At 38.2% G+C, this 19,563-nt stretch overlaps 1 protein-coding gene across 1 annotated transcript in view; it reads left to right on the top strand.

The window, feature by feature from the left end:
- Positions 1-14,403: 14,403 nt before the first annotated feature.
- Positions 14,404-19,563, top strand: part of LOC139691940 (calmodulin-beta-like) — a 157,187-nt gene continuing 152,027 nt past the window's right edge. The window contains exon 1 of the mRNA XM_071589895.1: positions 14,404-14,545. The gene's annotated coding sequence lies outside the window, so the exon portion shown is untranslated. The remainder of the gene's footprint in view (positions 14,546-19,563) is intronic.

Here is a 19,563-nt window from a genome sequence, read left to right as displayed (position 1 = left end):
ATGTCATAGGTAAAAAAACACGTGAATCTGTTGATATGCAGTTTTTGTATGCGTGATACTCATTGTTGGCAATTATTTCTTTTTAGCGCCATTCATTCATTTTTTCATCAAATTTTTTTTTCCCCGGAGGGTCTTTTATATCCACATTCTTGAATGAGAATTAATTTCCCTACACTGCACGAGTGTTAGCCTAGTCGGTATGGTTGCTCACCTGGTTCAAAACCTAGTTGGTTTTCAAATTTCCTCTGGAGGATCCAATCATCAAAAAATAAAGCGCAGAGATTTTCTGAATCCAGAACCCCATGGGAAGCTTAATGAAAGGAAGAGCATGAGTATAATTTTAATGAAAAATCCCTTATCCTGAATGTGTGAATTTCAACCGCCCAATCACATGGCTATTTGTATATTTCAGGTGAGCCGTATTCACTTCCCTACCGTAATGGAATATCCTAGTCAATTATTTTTTTTCCTTTTATTTCGTTGCAAAAATTAGAGAATTTGGATAAATATTTTATCGAAGTGGCTTGAATGCAGTCGGAAATACTCTCCACTGTGCGCTCATTCCCGTGAGTAATTCTTTCTTTTCTCTTTTCCTTTCAAATCCTTCTTGTTGATTTGATTGCTAATGGCTACAGTTCCCGATTCACCACCTTGCAGTTCATTCCATGGGAGCTCATACATTTCCAATATTTTTTTCTTATTTTTTTCTCGCTATATTTCTCGCGCCTTTCTTTTTCTTTCCCGTCGTTTATCCGTGACACCCCGGATCCATTAGGATTAATGCTCCCTCCGCGTAGGAAGAGCCGATAACAATGGAATGTTTCACTTCCTATATAATGCCGCCGAGAAGCAATGGAAGCCATCACAATGCGTGACATGCATTGTTCCCCTGTGATGACGTTAAGGAAAGCTCGCCCGTTTCGCCCCAGTTCCTGCCATATCCCATTCTCACGTTTTCCCTTATCCCTTTGCCGATTGTAGTTATTCCACTAATGGAGAGACAATATCTTCTACTCCAAGGATATTTTATGCTTTCATGCTAAATTTCCATCAGAAATTAATCAGCAGAAAAATTTAGATCTCCCATGGACGACGTTTCGATAACTCGTCCATCGTCCTCAAGGCGCTGAGTACCAATTTACCCTTTCAAACGGTACTCAATGCCCTGAGAACGATAGCCGTGTTGTTAATAGAAACATCGGCCATGGATGATTTGAACCGATGGAGGGCCCCGAGAAACCTAAAACCTTCGCATAAACTGAATTTTTCCTGGAAAAGCGCCAGATCCTTATTATCTTTATATATGAAGTTTTATCTGTAATATGCATTTTTCTCGATCCATCTTTTTGCCACCATCCACCATGGCCTCTAAATTTTTTTCTTAATATTAGCATCATATTGTTATTTTGGTCAACTTAAACAAAACTTTGCATCACAGCAGGGGGCTTTAGGAATTATTTGTGATCTCAAAGGTCTCAATTCGTCTTGCAGTACTTCTTTTTTCCTTCTTCCAGAAAGTAGTGTCACTATCTCACATTCCCTTACTCCCTGCTCCCTTACCTTGGTGCCTTTGGTGATATAATACGTAATGTAAAACAGCCGATGAGAACATTTTTCTTTTTAGCATGATAAACTAAAACGCGTTGGAATTTTTGCCACCATCTTTGATTTTGAAGTGGTTTATTAATTTTTTTGCGAAGTGCAAAATGTTGTATCGCCTCTAAATTCAATCGTGTGAGGTATGATGCGGCGCAAACTTTGAAACACGACTTGCGATTTCATGGAATAAGTAGGTATTGTTTCTATTATTTTCAAGGATAATCAGGAAGGGAAAATTCTGAAGATATTATTCACATTTATGTGTGCATCCTTAAAGTTGATAAGTTCGTGAGATCCTTCCTTTTTATCACCACTGGCGCAGTACTAACTAAATCATTTAAATAAATAGCATCTGTTTATGTTCTTTCACTCATCCCACAACGATTTTACCTTCCCACTAGCAAAGATAAGCTGTGATTTTATGCAGTCTGTACACATCTGAAAGACCTCCAAACCGAATTTCGTAAAAGGCTCAAACGCAGTGCTTTCAGTGCTGGAGACTGTTCTATGGAATCAGGCAATGAATAGTCATATCGTCATATTTGGCTTTTTGTAGCAGTTGTTTTGATGGAATCCGTCCCTTGCACACTACTCCTGGCTAATAGGACGCAAAATATCCCTAAAACCCACAATTTATGCCGTAATTACTTGATCGATAGCTTTGCATACATTCTACATCCCCTAATGCTATTCAAAATGTATTCTTTTTCTTTCTTTGCCTTGTTTTCACAATATTATATCCTCAATTACCTTCTACTGGATCACATTTCCTCTCAGTTTCTACGCTTACTTATCGAGCCTTTTACAAATTTCTCACAGAAGCTCTTTCCGAACCATTGCGAGTATGCCTTCGTTGATTTTCCTTTCCGTCCATCTCATATAATTCATTTTACTCCAATCTCATATCTCTAAATTCTCCTATCTATGTTTATCCTCTTGGCATTATGGCCATATTTCTGAACCTTGCAAAACTACGCTCCAAATTGAAATGTTCAGTTGTCTTTTCTTTATATTCTTTATGGTTCTTTTCATCAACTCTAACTTCTTTGCAAAAGCTTATTTACCTAACACAAAGTTTTTTTTTTAAGTCCTCTCTATTTTGATATATTAAATGACTAGAAGGTAAAAGCCGGCCACACATGTATACTTCCGCGTCCAATTTGTGGTTCAGACCCTTCTTTGGGGAATGAATTTCTATTCCTTAGCCTTATTCTTATCATTTTTTACCGTAATAAAATATCTCGATGGTAAATTCATAACATTTTATGGTCTTAAAATATTTTTGATGTACTTCTTGCTTATTCCTCTATTTTTCTCTATTCTTACACTTTTCATGGCCCTCGATGCCGAAAGCTCCAATTCGAAACGATTTCAGTAAAACGCTTTAAGCATGTGGATAAAATGTGTACCCCCAGGTGGTTTCAAAATCGAAATCGCGATGATTTGATGCCGATACATCCGTTTCGAGTGGACGATATACACGACCACCGATGGGTTGAGAGCGTCAAGGGCTCCTCCGCAGTTGGAATCCAGCCGCAATAAAACACCTGCATGCTCGGTTACCCGGCGTTGGACTGAATCGAATTGCTCGCAACCGGATTTTATACGAACGCTCGCAATTCCCCGTGTCGACCTAACGTCAGTATTGCACAAAAGCTTTGGACTCGGGGAAATTAATTTTAGCGGCTGTGCTCTAACCTCAAAGAGTACTTAATTTCCATTTGACCCCTTAGGAAAATATTAATTTCCTCAATGTCACGTTTCATGGGGTAGGGATGTGTTTTTCACTTTGAATTCTTTTCGTGAAAAGGAAATGTTTCGGTCAATATTTTCTAAATTGAACATTCGGTGGAAATGATTCAAATGTAATGTGGTATGGAAAGATTATTTTATTTTATAAATCCATTCCGAGACCGAGGACATTATTAAAATAATTGTTTTTGATTGATATGAAATTTTCGAAATGGAACCGAAGTAGGTTTTATAGATGAGGGCAGTGCTTATCTATGACCGATTTATACCGCGTGTAAATTTTACGTATCAGGGACGGGAAAGACAATTTATTTTACCTGCACTGTCTGTGCTTTCTCACCAAGGTCTGGGACCCGAAAAATCACACCAAAGGTTGAACTCGGGCAACGTCCAAAGTCAGCGGAAATGGAGCCCAGATCTTCCAATCAGTAACTGAACAATCTATCTATCCCCTTCCACTCCAAAATATTTTTAATACACACATGTAAAGCATAGAATTCCAGGCTTATTCTTTGTGAGGAATTTAATCCTTTGATGAAAAAAGTCAAGAATGCTAAATTTAACTCACATGGCGATTGATAAGTGATAGAACTTACTGAAAATAGTGAATTTTAGAAAAAAATATTTCTCAAAGTTCTCCTTACTATCCACTAAAAGAAGGCCAATAATGTATCAAAAAAATAAAAAAATGCAATGACTCTGATTGAAGTAGAGTCGCCTCAAGGAAGAGACAGCAACGTTCAAGGATTTTTCGGAGCTATTTCAATTGCCTTTTTGCCTGTCTTGCTTCCAGTCCAGATGGCTCGTCATTATGTTTAGAGAAACATTGTTTCCATTACTTTAAAATATTTTAACCATACATATCTCTTAGTGGGTCGCGGTAGTCATGTGGGTAGAGCGTTGGACTGCTGGCCGCAGGGTCCCGGGCTCGATTCCCGGGCTAGGCACTCTGGGCACCTGCAGCTCCACCCAAGCTATGTGATTTTTCGGGTACCAGGTCTTCCTGGGAAACCATAACCGGCACAGGGAAATGCCCCCCTACCCTGATGTGTGAATTTTCACTCGCTTAGTACTGGGTGATCTCTACCATCACCTACTAAACCGACCTTAGGGTTCATAACTGGGTTTATGGTTTATGGTTACATCGCTGAAGGGGTCAATCCGAAGGTTGGTCGGCAGTAGCTTTGTTGATAAACGTTCTCCATTCTTTAGGTTTTTCCGCATTCCTTATCGGCCCTCCATTATACCTGCATCCCATATTTTTCATAATATGTTCTCTAAATTGCCTTTTAATTTTTAGCATACGTTCATAGAGCTGTATTTCAAACCATTTTTAGTTTTTTCTCCTCTTCTTTCCCTATGGTTTATGTTTCATATTAAAAAAAAGGCCACAATCAAAACATTTGCTGTAGGAAACCTTTTTTATAATTTCAAATCTGTTATTTATGAAGGTTTAGGTTTGCTTCTTTATGTCAAGAGCACCTTTTACCTGGTCATATATATATTTCTTACCTCTATTTTGATTCTTCTGTCTAGTAGTCCCCTGCTCCAGATATTGAAGGTGGTCATTTGTTGAACTTGCTAGTCGCCAACTTTAATTTGAACTATCATTTTCTCTTCTGTGTCACCAACCGATTCAGCTTAAACACCTTTAATCCCTCAATGTGGTGAGATTTCTCGTTAATTTCCCAGGGCAATAGGAAACACATTCATTTACCATAGAATTATGCCTTTTCCTGTTGTTTCCAACTTCGTTCCATCATCTTAACTAGCGTAAATATAGTGCTTGAACTAAGAGCAGTATTCAAATAAAGGTTAAATTTTACAAAAAAGCAAAAGAACCAATTTCTATTATCAAAAAATTTTTATTAGTTCCTTACCAATATTTGTCGAAAATACCTGATTCCGTCTATTTATATTAAGTTATTCTCGGTTAAATGCTAACATAGGAGGGGGGAAATATATAAGGTATACAGTTAACATATCTTGGATGTGCGTTGGACTAGGATGGTAAAATAGTAGGGTAATAAGAAGAAGAATTTCAAAAGGTAAAGAAGCTTTCACAAATATGAAGAAATCGATTGAAGGGACGTTGAGTAAGGATTTTAAGAAAAGATTAGCGAAAACAATGGATCCTGCAAAAGCATGGTCATTAAAACAAGATGAATGGCTGATAGCTCTTGAGATGTGGGTGAAAAGAATGGAAAAAGTAAAATGGACAGAAAGTAAATGGTGAAAAGAAAGACTAGACATTGTGGGGGAGGATAGAGGATGGTTTAGAGATATCCTAAGGAGGTAAGATTGGTGGTTTAATAGAATTTTGCTTGGCGATAGAATGCTGAAGACTATGGTTGAGAGGAGGACGGTAGGCAAGCAATGAAGGAGTAGTATAAACATTGACTTGTAGGACGGTATGAAGGTAGGGTAGAATATACTCGTATGCACACAAAGAACATTTTATGGTAGTGTTGGAATATTATTTTTGTTGGACAAGAGTAAGAAGTGTAAGTATTTCGTCTGTATACATCCACAACCTACTTTGAACCGTATACTAATTAATAAATATACTCCGTTGCTTTATTAGAAATGATATTTATATATCAGAGCTGGAGATGAGGAAGTGGCGATTGTGAAATCCATTTGATGAGCACGGAGCACTTTTCCAGTGGTTTCAATTTGAACTATAAGTTGCGCAAAACCAAGTAACGAATGAATATTCCAATGGGCTGTATAGAAAATGATTTGGGCGCCCATGATAATATTTAATGTTCTTTCAAACTTTTCCTTAATCTCCACTATTTTTACATACAAATTGACCATTTTTTTATTTTAATAGTGGCCATGAGCTTTCCCTTTGGGTTCAATTCAGTGAAATATCCTCCAAAGACAAACTTTAAGTTTAAATGAAAGGTTGGGATAAAGAGCCATGTCGAGTCCGAAATACTAATCTTAGAGGAGAGGAAAAAATATTTCCTTTTCCCTGTGGCATAGTTGAAAGCAGCGTGCCTGATTTTTCCTTGTTAGTTATTACTGAGGAAGCGGGTTAACCTCATTCCTACTCCAAACGGACGACCGATTTTTTTCTCCGTGGCCTCGGGGTCAATAACCTGAAGGTTTGTTTTCTTGTTTTTTTGTTCTGTCTAGTAAATGCAGAGCATACCTCGATCTAGGCCCTAGTTTGTGCGAAATACAAACATTCAGATTACCGGGTGCCAGTTCCTTAAACCCTGCAGTTTCCCGCAAATTTATGTGACGCGAAAAATCCAACCTAATGGATTTTAGGGGGGACCATATCCAGAAGCACCGCACGGATTTGACTCCGAGACCCTTTGGTCCGATACCACCCCTTGGGCTACCTCATCGCTCTTTATTTGGGTAGGGCTAGGGACAAAAAGGCAACACTCTTGCCAGTATCTAACTTAGTTGCCACGTGCTTTTCAGTGTGTCTTCGCGTTTCAAAAACACAATGTATAAGTAACCGAAGATTCTATCGGATATGCAGCCAAGTGCCCCACTCATTATACTGTAACGCCATTCCTTCTTTTTAAAAAAACGATTTAATTCATACATATCCCTTACCTTTTACCTACCTGTATCTGTAGATCCCTTTTTCTTAAAATATTCTCTCTGTTAAAATGTTTTGGCAATTTGAATCTTATGCAACAATTTCAGAGGGTAAAAATCATTCCCCTTGACCGAGATTCGAAGGCCGGATCCCTCGATCTCCGGCCGAGTGCTTTAACCAGTTAAGCTATCAAAAAAAAAATTCTTAAAGTTTGAGGGTTTTGAAGGAACAAGATGTTGTGACGAAATACCGTGCATGCAATGTCACAGGCGTTCGTAGTCGTGTGCGACGCGCCGCTGTCCACGAGGTTAAAGCCAACTTTAAACACTTAGCCTGTTTTTGCCTATGACCAATTCCGCAACAGTAACTTTGAACGGAGTCATCCGCTGATATGCAATTCAATACAACAATTTCATATTGTAACAATCATTCGTTTTGACCGGGATTCGAATCAAGAGATCCGGGTTAGAATCCCGGTCAAGGTGAATGATTTTTACACTGAAATTTCTGCATTGAAACGCATATTAGCGGACGACTCCTTAAAAGTTACTGTTTCGGCATCTCCCGCAGTTTCTTGTAATTTGAATCTAATTTCTTATCTCGGTGTGCCTATCCCAGAAAACCACACTTCTTTCAAATATCCCTATTGCCGGATTAAATAATACACATCCTTGCATAATCCGCTCTTTGATGCCTGAACAAAAATAAAAATCCCCGCATTTAACGATATCTCGGGAGTTTGTCAAACCCCTCCCTCTGATTCACTTTTCTCTCATTTAACTGCTTCGTGAATCGTCTCCCTCAAACTATCTCGACATGAATAACGTTCCAAATTTATTGCATGGATATCAATAATGAATGCATCCAATCCTAATTGTTTCGAAATCTATTAATTTTTTACCCTATCTCCCATATTTTTACCTCGTTAACTCCTCAAGTGCCCTCAAATTTAGGCGATAAGTATCCTAGCACATAAAGTTTCGACACCACACAATAATTTGAGACCGAATTCTCTTTCATAAACCACTTGCATAAAGTTTAAAAGTAAAAAAAATACATTTTGTGAACAGTATTGCCAATCGATAATCCACGATCGACTTAATCGGATAGATCGGTGTCGATACGCAATCAATCCACTGGAAATCCGCTTCCCTACCAAACCACCGTCCCTCCCACACCATCATCCCACAAAGTGACGAGGATCAGGAGGGATGGGGAGAAGGAAAACGGCTACCCTTGTTCAACCTCTCCCCCCTCTCTCACTCTCCGAACCTCACACCTCGACTTTTTTAATGCCCAGCTGCCAATATCAAGTCCCTTTCCCCACCATCAGCGTGCCTTGTTTGCACAGCAGTCGGCCTCGGAAAGGGACAGAAGCAAAGTGCCTCCGCAACTCGCTGGGAGAAGGCTCCTACCTCTTCCCTTTATCACTCACCCTTTCAACCCGATTGCCCCCCCCCCTCCCACCCGACTGCCCCGGGCCGCTGGGCTGCGAGCAAACAAGCTCCGCCCGACCAGAGTGCGCGCGGTCGACCGCGGCGACGTCCACGCGCTCCCCGCCAAGGGCATCCCACACCCCCGTCTTCCCTTCCCCACCATCCTAGGAGACGATCTCATACGCTCTCTGTCAAATCATGGATGGGCAGTCGAAAAGCCTTTGGATTTCTATTTGGGAATTTTTTCGAGGCACCTTTCCGATTAACCACTGAGATAACCGCTGTACTCGCTTTCCTTGATCGCTGCGGGAATACATCCACGTTATGATCGTGCCGAGTTACACGACTCGATGCATGGGTCAATCGGCTGGAAAAGTGACACTGAGTATGCCATAGAAACACCGGTGCCGGAGATTATTGTGGACAGCAATGGGGTAGACAAAATAAAAATATGGTAAATAAGGAGATGAAAAAATACTGTCTGAACGCAAAACGGAAAAGAAGAAACAGATTATTGGGTACATTACGTGAAATCTAAGAAAATCTTAATCAAAAATTAATTATCAATAACAGAAACGGATAGGGTTGTTGCAAAGAGAGACAATGATGTCAATGGCAAAGAAGAAATTGAAAACAGTGTGAGAGATCCAACAATTGTCAATCCGAAGGTGGGTTGGATGGTTGAGGGTAGAACTGGCAAAAAACTACATCTATCTACATAATACCCCGCAAGCCGCCGCAAGGGCGTGTGGCGGGGGGTGTTAGGTCACCAACCGTGACCAACCGGTACCGTACTATACTAATCCCGTATAGAGCGTGTGACTTTCTCACTTTAAAGGGCAATAATATTGGGGCCAGCTCCTTTCCCTCTCCGACCGTTGATTTTTTAAGAAGATCTAGAACTTAAACTAATCTTGGATGAAGCACACGAGACCCAGAGGCGGCACCCGGAATCAAAAATGGGCCGTTCAGTCGATAGATTCCTGGGTCACGATGCGCAACCAGTGGATAAACCAAAGCCTTGTGGTTTTCTGAGCATAAAAACTTCCTGGATACCCTTAGGTGGCGGAGGAGCAGGAGGTAATCTGAATGTTTGAAGTTCTTGCATCGTAGGACTTATTAGTAGGTGAGTTCTATTCACGAACAAACTGACCTGAGCGTTTAAGAGAGTGAATCAGATTTGGTAGACTTAGGAGTGGCGTGTATGGGCTAAAGAGTGCCGAATAAGGGGCTGGATTGATCGGAAAAACGATGTTTTTTTTCAAAAATTGAGAAAAAAATGTGTGCACTGGTCAGCGTAGATGGCGTAATAGTAGGAGTCGTTTTTGTGGGAGACGTTTGACACTGCTTAGGTCATCTGCTCCAATAGGAAAGGTTTTTACCATCGGGATAAAAAACATAGTCCTCGGGTTGGGAATACAGTAGACTCGTCACCAACCACCTGGACTACCTGGAGATATTTAGCGTGCTCCCTATTTGTTTAGAAATCGAAAAAATCTGTCAACAAGTACGTGTTTTGGTGTTCCTACTATAATACAACTATGATATTTGTCATCCTGTTCTAACCGACCTGGTTTAATGCAAACCCGAGGGTGTGCTCCTTATCCGGGGAGTCTTCTTTTCTCCTTCGAGATACCCATATGAGGCTCAGGTTCCCCCTATTGTTACATTTCAGTGTTCTCCTTTTCGGCCCATTTTTTCACTCCTTTTCATGCCGCTGTGAAGCGTGTTGCAAGCGTTCACGTATTTTCTTCGTGCTCGCTAGTTCAATTATTTCGGTATCCTGGCGGCAATCGTGCAATGAACTCCCGGAAACTAGGTCGAACTGAACCACCGACGGCGGGTGGTTGGGCGGTCAAGTATGTGAGAGAAACGGGGTCATCAACTCTCCACCCACTGCTAGCAAATTCAATGTTTCAAACGCCTCAGTTGCGTCCCGTGGACATGATTTAAACATTCATGATTGGCGGAGATTGGACGCGCGGACAATCACCAAGCCATTAAAACATTATCCCACCGGGACAATGATACATGCGATCCGCCGCGGTAAGGGGAGTTACCGCGACGAGGTTTGAATGTCGTCTTCCCTTGCGTGAGACTGACTGTGGAAGAGGATTTTTATGCACCCCAGATGTCGGACGGCACATACGTCTCCGGAGCATACAGCATTTTACCGAGACGGCCAATTCCTATGTCTCTCAATGGTGAGATGGGAGCTCTCCAACTTGAATAGATAAGATAAATGGAACCCCAAGGGCCGGAACAATTTAAATACCAAGCACGCTTGAATTTAAAAATAATCTTAAGGCCATAAAACGAGATTTGTGAAGAGTTTCTTCTAAAGCCAATGATCCCGCCATAAATAATTCATGTACTCGAAACATACGCTCAGAATTTCACATGTACCATCTCAGTGGTGATATCTCAATGAACTAACCCACGTCATAACGGTATATGCTAATCCCTGGATGATATCTATATCTACAATATTACGATGAGCTTTGCGGGTTCCAATTGTTTTGTGTGTCAGTTTGAGTGTACGTTTCTTATATCAGTAATCCTGGAGTGGGATGAAAATCTCCGCAAATCTCAATGTAATGCCCTAGATATAGATTTAATTTTAGCACGCATAATTTTTAAATTGTTACGGCTATTGGAGTTTAATTTATCTCATTTAATACCTTATTCGTAGGAAACGATAAAGGTTCATTCTCAATTCATACTTTGTTTTATTTTGGGCTATGGATTGCATAAACCCAAAGATATCGGGTTTCGTATCCGGTTAACAGTAAGATGTAATGTTAATCGTAGAAAGACCGTTGAAACCTGGACTAAAGATTTGGTTTAATTCCCACAGACAGTTTTTGGTCACCTTGGAAAGTTTTTGTTACATGGTTCTATTTTCCAAGTTTTTAGCGTCCTAGGTTGATTTTTTTCGTTCCGCATCCTTGCCTAATTATTTCATGTGTCATCTTTTCTTTGACAGAATCTGCTCTCGAGAATCTATTTAACCAAATTAATCCATCAATTTTTCGTTATTTTTTTCAAATATTTGCCTGATTATTCCACTCTTAGCGCTAACAAACAGTATTAGAAAATTTCTTTCACGTTAAATTCTTTAGTACAGTCAACGCTGATCCATTCGTGAGTAGCTCAATGCACATTATTGCAGTCCTCGCCACATTTTTCTTGTTGCTACCACAAATACTGCTCAGGTTATCTGTACTTACCGCTCCTAGTCAATATTAATTCTTATCATGTTTTACCAAAGTTTCAGTCGCACGTACGGACATCGTATTCATAGTACGAGGAGTGGACTCTTATGCAATTCCTTTTTTATAGTCTTTGACATATTTTATTTTATTTTTATTTGCTCCAGCTTAAAAGGATTAACATTTTATTACCATTTTTGCTGTAAAATAGGCAAGCAATTTTATTTTATTTTCTTGCTATTATATTTCAATTTCACACAATATCGATCAAATATTTGGATCCTGTTCTTTTTGTGACCATCTATTTTCGAACTTTCTCCTCACTGAAAATGGTATAGCCTCTGACAATTTTTTAAGCTTATGCATTGATGACTCTTTTATCCTTCGATACCGATGTCAGGCGTACCACCTTTGGATTTGACCACTTAGCAAGCGCGCTTGATAAATCCAGTAAAGTTAACTTTCCTTTTATTTTGAAAGAAGTCAAACGCATTCTCTTAGATTAAGACGCAATAAAATGGCTATGTAATAAGCAAAAAATGGTGAACTTTTTACTATGTCTAGAAAACTCTAACGCACGATCGATAATAATCCAAACAGCAAGTTCCAAAATCTTAAGACTTTTAAAACAACAAAGATAGTCTTTGATAATAAGAATGAAAACGACATCTTCAATGTATCCGACTGAAACAGAAAAACGAAAGCGTAGACCAGTTCATTGGATATATGAGCATTGGAATTGCAATTTTCACGCATAGGGGCGTAGATATCCCGTGCCTGAGTTTATTTAAAAGATTTTCTGTTAAAGAGTAACCGAGTTGGATGCCTATTACACGACTACGTGTAGTATGCTTTCCTATAGAAAAGAATATTTTGACGTTAATCTTCAAGATGTTATGATCCCTAAAAGCAGATCAGTGTATGCGTAGGGATATAAGAGCGGAGCAAAATATTTTATTTATTATCGATTTGAATTGAATGTTTTATTACAAGCTCGTTCGGTCTTCCCAAAATGAAAGGAGGTCAAACAATTAATTTTAACTTTGAAGTAATTAAATTTATTCATATATGGTTTCACAGATGGAAGAGAAAAGTAAACGCTATTCGATCATATCTTTTTGGTGCCAAATTTTAGATTACTGTTATTGAGACAGGTCATACTAAAAAAATTTTAACCCCAATCTCCACCCTGGTGCTCCTAATTACACGTAAAAATCTAGAAGCGCTTCCTTGTATCGCAGGAGTATAACGAAAGATATTAAGGAAATTTGCAAGATTTTTTAATATCCTTATGGTAAATATTGAATGTGTAGCAAATGCAAATATGTTATATGCATATAAGTAAATAGCATACTGGTAACTTTGAACATGCCGTCAAACTTAAATGAATAATTAATGTCAAAACTTGGACAGTGAGAATGGTAGTATTAACCATCATTAATGATAGATGTTGCAGAATCCTGCTGAAAAAAATCACGAAAGTTAATTCTTTGTTTATGTATTTTTTTAATTGAACTATTAATGTAAATCGAATATTTACTCGAAATATGAATATTTCCAAAAAATAGAGCTGGAATACATTAAATCGAAGAGAAAGGAGTATTATTTAATGGACTGTACCGTATATTCCTGAATTTTATTTTTGAAATAATACAGGGAATATTTTATGTTATTGACTGTGGTGTTGAAGATGAAGTGATGATGCTTTGTCCGTAATGCAGAGAAGCATTTTCAATGAGGTTAAATATAATTATGCATTCCTACTCAGTTTCTGGGGTAAGATTTTAAGATGTAAGCATTCCATAGACAAGCACAAGACAACTACTCATTTTACTAAGTGCGCAGGTGGCATTTGGCTCATCTAACCATCTTGATCACTTAATCTTCTTTACAATAATGTTAAATTGTTTAATTATATATTAAAATCTACAAATAAATTTTAAGGTGTAGCGAAATCGTAATATTATTTTCTTAATGAAGATCAATATTATTTATTCTATATATTATTGAAAACTTCTTACTATGACTATAGTCAGCCCTCTCTGTTGCGGTATTTGACAGTTTGCCCTCCCTTTGAACATGGCTCTATCTTTACGCCGTCCTCGAATCATCTAAAAAAAATACAAGTTATCACGTATCACACGATCTAAAAAATGTTTTTGCTCCATTATCTCTGCTTGATTACACCAAACATGTCCAACGCTGATCACTTTCTCTCTCTCTCTTTCTTCTTCTCTCAGCATGCCTGTTCTGGAATGGAATCTTTTTATTTTCAATCAATAACGACAAAAAAAACTTCCTTGAGAGCGTTTGAAAAAACTATATACGCTCGCCACTCCTAATCCACTTCCTTCCTCTTCCAAGAAATTGCACCTGTGTCCACGTGAACGCAGGATATTTCCCGTTCCCCCATGTCCCCTTCGGAATCAAAGAAATAAAATTTACATATTGTACCGCTTCTTGAGTCAGAACCCACGATCCCGGCGATTGTTTCCACGTCGGATACTATCGCCGGAGGAGGGGAGGAAAAAGTTATGACATTGTCACTAATGCGAAAATTTCTCTTTCTCTTTTCCCTCCCTTTCTTTTCCTCCTCCTCCCTCTTCTGGTCCACCCCTTCAATTTTCCTCGCGCTCCTCCTGGACGGACTTGGCCTGCACCGCCATCTCCCGCTGCAGGCGCGCAACAAGCCAGCCGACGGTGGCGGGCACGTGAACCAGAAAGGAGGCGCGGCGGGGGCGAAGGCGGCAGCCGGGGCGGCCGGGGCCAAGGGGGGCGCGGCGGGCAAGGCAGCGGGGGGCGGAGGAGGGGGAGGCGGGGGAGCCAAGGCGGGGGCGGGAGGGCAGAAGCCTCCGACCGCACAGAAGGGACAGGTGAAGGCGGCGCCCAGCAAGGCGGCGGCGGCCAAGGGACCCGCTGGAAAGAAGAACAAGAAGGGTCAGCGACACCAGCAGCATGACCTCATCGTCACCATCGACCTCGTGAGTGTTTATAGCATGCCAAGGATGTGTGTGCGTATGTGTGTGCGTGGGTTGAATGCGCGGACAATCCTTGGAATGCACAGGCATTCCAGGGATAGTTCGAATGATATTGTTTGTAATGGAAGAGCATCGAAAGAATCCTTGGGTTCGGATCCCTTCGGATGAAAAATGAATTTTAATCATTTTTGTAAGAGCCCAAGCTAGATGTGGGTGTCCATGTAAGTTCATGGCCATCTACCTGCTCCACGTGACTCTTTAAGGGGTCTCCTAACCCAACATATCTGGGAGTCCATGAAGAGTCTTCTTCTTCAAAAATCATTTGAGACTCTAACGGACGATACAACTTCACCTTGAGTTGGGAGAGGACCACAAATGCGTTAAATATCTATGCACACTTTAGTGCTCTCACTCGCTGATAGATCTTGCTCGTTTAGTCAAAATAAATTTTAATATGTGTGTGAGGTTATTATCTTATCAATAAAATTTAATGTTGATTCATAGGATGATTAATGAATTAATTCTCAACGTAGTAATCATAAAATTCATTTGTTTCCAATGGTAGCTATCAATTCCATTATAGTAACACTTAAGTTTATTATTTTAATTTACCTTATGTCCATTCAATTTTTTTTAAATTTTGAAAAGAATATAAAAGAAGAAAAACGAGTAATCTGAATGCGTATTTTTAATGAAATATTATAGGCGCTATTTCATGGAAAAAGAGGGTGTCATTTGTCGACAAAAGGGTTACATAATGGGATTTGTGCATGTTAAATAAGTGAGTGAGTTATGTATATAAATTATTATATACACACAGACTTTTCACATTCCTTCATCATGTAAATATAATGCCACAGTTTCAGATCATAGATAATATTTATTGCGATACTGGGTCAGCTTGGTGGTGTAAATAAAAAGTGTAAAAAATGGGCAAAGTAAATGAATAATTTTTTTTTGTTCGAATGTTGCCTTCGAATACAAAATTTGAGTTTAAAGATGTGAAATAGTTTCAGCGACGCGGTTTCGTCAAATATTCCTCGTTTGCCATGAAACGAAAAATGCTTTGCTTCTCTCCTTTCGATCAGTACAGCAAAGGTCCCCTTTACCAGAATAATGTGCCTATGAAGTACGGAGCTGCTATTTTGGGTTCATTTTTGCCATTGCAGGCACAGTCTTTTAGGTAAAATACGGTTCATTCCCAATTTTACTAGAAGGTTTTTCTTTATTTTAGGAACCACACAACTCTAGTAATAATTAAAACCTCAATGCTCGGATGTCATTCAACTTTATTTTCGTCAATTTCCATTATCGGACGTTATAAATGCCATTCTAACTATGCATAGTTACTATTTTTTTATTTGTTTTATTTTGCAGTTGCAATTGCTACTATGATTATTTGGATCGAGGTCTGATTGCCAAATACAGTTTCAAATAAGAAGTAAAATTTGTTCCTAAGAAATCACATTATTCCTATATTGAAAATGAAAAAGGATTTTTGATAAAATGCCTTTGTAATGGCTAAAATTAAATATCAGTAATTTCCATTTACTTGGCTGCTGAAAATGTTCAATAGATTTTTTTGATATTTTTAATTAATATTTAATTTTTAAGTTTCGTGAAAATGATAGCGTAGTTAAGTAAAAGTATTATTGAAGGGTAACTAGCAATCCGTCAGCCTTTTAGTTTCTCGAAATTTTGATTTGAACGCGAAAGACAGAAGGCTGCACGCGTCGGAAACTTACGTAAACTGCCTTGTATGTAATATATTCTATACATTTATTGGTAGAGGGCGCTTTATGTTGTAGAATGACACATAATTTAGTTTTACATTGTAATTCTGACATTTATTTATCAAATCTTTATTCGAATTTGTTGTTATAATTGTATTTTTTCATAGCTTAACCCTTCCAAAAGATTTAAAAAAGTCCCAGATAGCTTAAGCGACGATATTACAAATTATGTATGCGTGATATTCGCAGTGTTCTAAAAGATTCCATTATTGGTTATGTCCATTAGGTATATCTTTTTCATGAGTGTAAGATAATATTGTCACGGAAAGAAGTAGCGTAACAGAGTACCTACGATCACCAAGCATAATTACAATGTTGGTATCTTGCAATAATCAACTCACTCTGTTTTTGGTAAACTAAACTCGTCGAATTTTTTTTTATCCTTACCCAATTTATCACGTAAATATTTAGCATGCAAAGCGAAACTGCGCTGATAGTTGAAGCGTTAAATTTTACGTGACAGAAATGTTTCGTAATAGTATTTTTATCATTGGTTGTTATCGCACTGATCCGAACCAATCATTCCTTTTTAACGGCACGAGACTCTCAGTGATACATTCGGTTGTATTTTAAGCTAACATCGGGTGCAATGTATAAGTAGGAAAACCATGCCAAACTATAGTTGACAGTGATACAGATTAATTTTGGATTGCTTGTTAGATTAATTCTTCAATTAGTTACATCAAGTATTGAAGTTCAGGTAAAATCATTTGGCATGCTTTAATAAGAATCATATGTTTTCATTAAGGTAGATTTTTTATGAGATCTAAAAACTGTTTTGCACTGTGACATTCAAAAGAACAATTGCAGGATCAAATACTATTAACTAAAATCTATTTCCATTCCCAGTTACTCATAGTCTCTAAACTTTCTTATTCTGTCCAAAATGGCAACGTATTTTTTATTCCTCCGCACTCTCTCATTTGTGAACGCTTCTCTAACACATAAACATTATTTCTTTCACCTATTTTTTTTACTTTGATTCGCCTTTAGTACTTGCATCGAAAGAATGAAAAATAAATTAAAGATATACAGACGCTGTTGTTATTCCACGGGCGTACGATAAATAAAATGTTTTATCAATCTCATCATGTTCATGCAATTTTTCATAAGCATTGATGAATAATAAATTCGGGGTACTTAACATGGGGTATTTGAGGAATGTTTAAAGTAAAAACATCAGGAATATATTGAGCTATGTATGAGTCATGAAAAATGTGTATTCAGGATGTATCGTTAACAGATAAGTATTAAGAAGTGTGCTACGTTTGTTTGGTCATGTTGAGAAAATGAATGAAGGTCGAATCACCAAACAGATGAGAAGAGCCATCGTAGCCTCCTTAATCATAAAATTATGCTTTAAGATAGTTTTCTCAACAATAATTGCTTGTGGTACTATGGTATTATTATATCAAAATATTGATTTGGCTGAATGTTGACGAGTATGGAGAACTTGTTGTTAAATTTATTATTATACTTATTTTCATTATTAGATTAGATACTGCTCAAATAAAACATTGTCAGTTTTATGCATAATTGGTCAGAAAAAATCGGGATAATGGTAAAGAAGAGTCCGTGAAAGCCCTGGATTTCGGAGGAGCAGGGAAGTAATGTTCAGTAAATTCTACGGTTCAGTAAAAAAAATTTTAACTCAAAGATAACAAATCGTAGATTTAATGCGATTATCATTTGTGAACATCTTTTTAAACTCTGTTTGACCTTCTTTATCATATTAACATACGAACGCGACTTGCTTCGTAGAAGTTCCATTCGTTTAAAACGTCACATCTGGGTCTCCTCACCATTTTTGTGTTGGTTTAAGCTGGTAAACGAAATACAAGTGGTATTTGTCAACGGTTTTAAGTTTGTCTCTTCCAAGAGAAAGAATAGCGTCCCATAAATAAATAACGAAATTGTAAATGGAATATCTGCGACTGCCGCATAGTATTTCCAGGGAAATGAACTGAAATAAAACTCTCCTTGAAGGGAATAAATTTCTTTTCAACCGAAACGCTGTCTTCTCACCCAAAACATTTTCGCGAGAACGCATCGCAGCGATGAAATGAGCCGATAAACTGTCACTTATATAAAATCCACCATAAAAGGCTGGCTCAAAACCCTTTCGCCACTTCTTTTACCTCAAAATTCCACCAAAACTCATATACTGGACCGTAATTACTTCACCTATCGTATCGATCTCCCTACATAGAAATCTAGAACATAATCATGTAACTGGAAAAAAAAGATGCTGAAGCTTTTATAAAACTTAATTAAAAACTTTTTAATGTGGATATTTTAAAAAAAGAGTAATAGTACGTGTAAAACCCTAGGAAGTTATCCAATGGGGCATTGTCATGCAGGAAGCTGAAATTTCCTTCTTCGAAAGGTGAAATACTAAACTCTCGTCTCCTTTGAGGATTAAAATAAGTATTTTACAGATTTATAAACGTTTTCAAACACGCAGCTTCTTTTTAACAGCTGTTTTACCTTTGTGCAAGGAATTTCATTTGGAATCTCTGGAATTCGGAACAATATTGTACATGAAGAGTGATCGTTCGATTGATCTTCATGAAGTTATCCACGTTGTAACGTAATCCAAGTGGTTTTTCTTTACAATAATGCACTTTTTAGGGTATTAATGTTTATTGATATTCTTCTCTATAGAACTGATGGTATCCTCAGGTTTTCTGAATTTTCATATCACGCTTTTGGAAAGTGTGTTTAGCTTTTGCGTACTATCTCGGGAAGTTTCCTTCAGACTTTCAGTCAGGAAGATCTTCGGTAAGGTGATTGCAATATTATAGAATAATATCATTGCACATTAAGAAAATGGAATGCCTTCGTTTGGAAACGTGTATTCAACCTTTCGGCAATATAATTTCAGGCTTTCTAAGGTATATCTTTAAGATTTTAGAAAATTATATCAAGTTTTTTGCATTATATCTGCAACCATTCGGGAATATTTCTTCACGTTTTTGGGAATAAATATTCTGGTTTGTTTGGCTTGTCTCTGGAATTTAAGAATGTATAGTATATCAGGTCTTTTGAAAATGAATTTTTTTAGCTTACGGAAAGAATTCTTTAGGCTCTTAGGTGGGTATCATTGGGGTTTCGGGAAGGTATCGTTAGGCTTTTAAGATTGCTTCTTCAGGAGGTCGGGGGGAGGTGGCATGTAACAGCTGTAAGCAGGGAATGCCCGCCTCAAACCTTTAGGACGGCGGCAATGGA

Source organism: Hetaerina americana, unplaced genomic scaffold, assembly GCF_022747635.1.
Source record: "Hetaerina americana unplaced genomic scaffold, ioHetAmer1.1.p SCAF_4, whole genome shotgun sequence".
Classification (NCBI taxonomy): domain Eukaryota; kingdom Metazoa; phylum Arthropoda; class Insecta; order Odonata; family Calopterygidae; genus Hetaerina; species Hetaerina americana.
This window is presented reverse-complemented; position numbering and strand designations above follow the sequence as displayed.